The following is a 2,601-nucleotide window of genomic DNA, read 5'->3' as shown; positions in this document are numbered from 1 at the left end:
AGCCAACATCTAATCCAAGGATTACAGACATGAAGTCCTACTATTCTAAATCAGACTGCTCCTTGGGCTTTAATTTGAAAATCCATCTATTACTTGCTAACTGCCTTACATTTAAATCTCAAAATGCAAAGCATCTGAGATCATAGCTGAGTTCTGGAAGAGACTCAACAGTTAAATCTCCAGGGAAGTCAGGCAAGGCTGATAATTGGGTTCAGACAAGGATATATGTTTGGTTTTTACTACACTGATACTGGATAACACTCCAGCATTGATTGCATCTCCCTTTTCAGCTTTGTTCCTTTCTTCCTTTTAAGGAAATGTGACATTTTTAATTGCCTCTCATTGCTAATCACATCTAGATAATACTAACTAACTAGCCCTTTACAATAGTCTGGCTACTAACGGTTTGTCGAGGGGGGAAAGAAGAGGGGAGAGAGCAGTGTTATACCTCTAAGGCAACAGACTTCACAACTGGAAGATCTTTTTTCCTGATGCTATGTCACCATAACACTCACACCGCTTGCATCTGAATGACAAGATGGGTCCACTTCCTTCTCTCCCCACTTCCTTTTCATAAGTTACCATGGATTTCCTTCACTGTAACCTTGTTGCCAGTTCTCAGCCTACTCAGTGGACAAATGACAAATTCCTCTGGTTCAGTCTGCAGTTGAGGGATGAGGAAAGCCGTTCCTCCAACAGTATTTAGGAGAATGGAAACAAGTACTCCAAAGTAGTATTCAACAGATTATACAAATGTTGATTAACATAAAACTACATTGAAACAAAGTGCCCTGTATGTTACATGTAACTCGCCTGGTCCTACATGTTTAATCAAAAGACTTAAGGAAAAAAGTCATGACGTGTCTCACAGTCAAGTTATGACTAGTTTCAAGATCAGAATACAGTGCTAGCCATCTCCCAGGCATACAGCAACAAATATTTTAACTGTCCTAACCTGTTCTCCATAATCTTTGTTGGTCTCCCGTGCTTTTACAAGAACGGTGTGCAACACCCAGATTAAATGCAGATATTAAACAGATATGCTAAAAAACAGAATCCACAGCAAAACATAATTATTCTCCCTGTGAGACAGACACCAAGGAAGCTGCGAAGTCCCTCTTCAGGACTTCATTATGCTTGTTGTGCTTGTGAAAAATGTTTCTTATCAAGGTTATTGTTTTACCTTTTCCTGCTCAATTATTTGAGGAATTGTTTTACAGCCTCCTCTGATCTAGGTATTCAGGCCAGCAACAATAAAGCACAAAGTGGGGTAAACATACCTTAAACAATATTTAGCAAAGACCATAGAGGAATCTTTCCAGTTTATCATGTTTCCACTGCAAAGAAATGTGCTGTTAGAACCAAGAGAGCACCTACGCAACAGTAGCTGAAGAAGGCCCCGAAGATAAGAACTACTGACCCGCCGGGGCCCTCCTTGAGGTGCAGCAATCCGTGTTTGTTTGCCACATGTAATCCATCCAAATAAAAGTTATTGAACAAGGAATTGAGAGGATGTGACAACTGCAAACCAATTCTTCATTAGACCTGGAGCTACAAAGGCATTATGTAGGTGTTGAAGAAGAAACTAAGTCCAGAGGTTTATAAGTTAGTAGTAAGTCATAAAACTCCTAACCACAGCAGTCAGAACCTGATGAGATTTTGGGAAGGATCAACCTTACTTTGAGGGCTCAGCTGGCCAAGTCTTAGAAACAATACTGAAGGAATTAGATTGGTATACTCTTTCTTTTTCAGCTTGACTTCCCTTGTGTTCCTGAAGTCACACTGCCCACCACCTTCCCCCTTAAACCTGTGGATTCAAGCCAGGTTGAACAGAAATTTAAACTGCTGTAGGGTTGATAGAAACCTCCTACAGCTGTAAAGGAGGGAAGACCCTTTCAGCATCTCATTAATAAAAAAACAACCCAATCTTGGGAAATACTTCATTCTGAGCACACATCTTCTCAGAGTCCAGAATCAATCAAAAAACACAAACTAGAGGAAAATCAGGCTTCCTTAATTCTGGTCTCCGTGGTTGAGAGTGCCCGAAAACACATAGTAGACCATATCTGACAAATCTCAGAAAACCTCATATGAGGAGGTTTGGAACAGAGAAACTCAGAGACTTGGATTATCTTGAAACCCCATAATGTAGACCTGAAACAAATCAGTTTTGTGAGCAAAACCATGAATGAAGCCTAGCTTCATTCATTCATCTGTGACCTAAGCCCTTTCAGCCATTCCTCCACATAACACAGCGCCCTTACAAACACCCTAATCCTACTTTTCTTCCCCCGTAGCCAGGCAAAACCCAAAATACATTATAGCCCTCCACCACTGACTCCCCAACCAGCATGTGTCCATGCCAACTGACCCCCTAGAAGAAAGCCGAGGATACAAGTTTTGGACCGCCAACCGGAAGTCTTTCTCCCAGTGGGGTCATGAAAAAAGTTGTCTATCCAAGTGCTGATTTTTATAACACTTGCATTGTTATCGCATTATTACCTGGGAAATCTCTGCTTTGCTAAGCCAAGCTGATCTCCACCAAGTGATTCAAGACTCAGTTGAAATACAGGCTAAAAGAAGGCATACTCACATAAGCCT

This window comes from Pterocles gutturalis, unplaced genomic scaffold, assembly GCF_000699245.1.
Source record: "Pterocles gutturalis isolate BGI_N339 unplaced genomic scaffold, ASM69924v1 scaffold24847, whole genome shotgun sequence".
NCBI lineage: Eukaryota > Metazoa > Chordata > Aves > Pterocliformes > Pteroclidae > Pterocles > Pterocles gutturalis.
Note: the sequence above shows the minus strand (reverse complement) of the source record.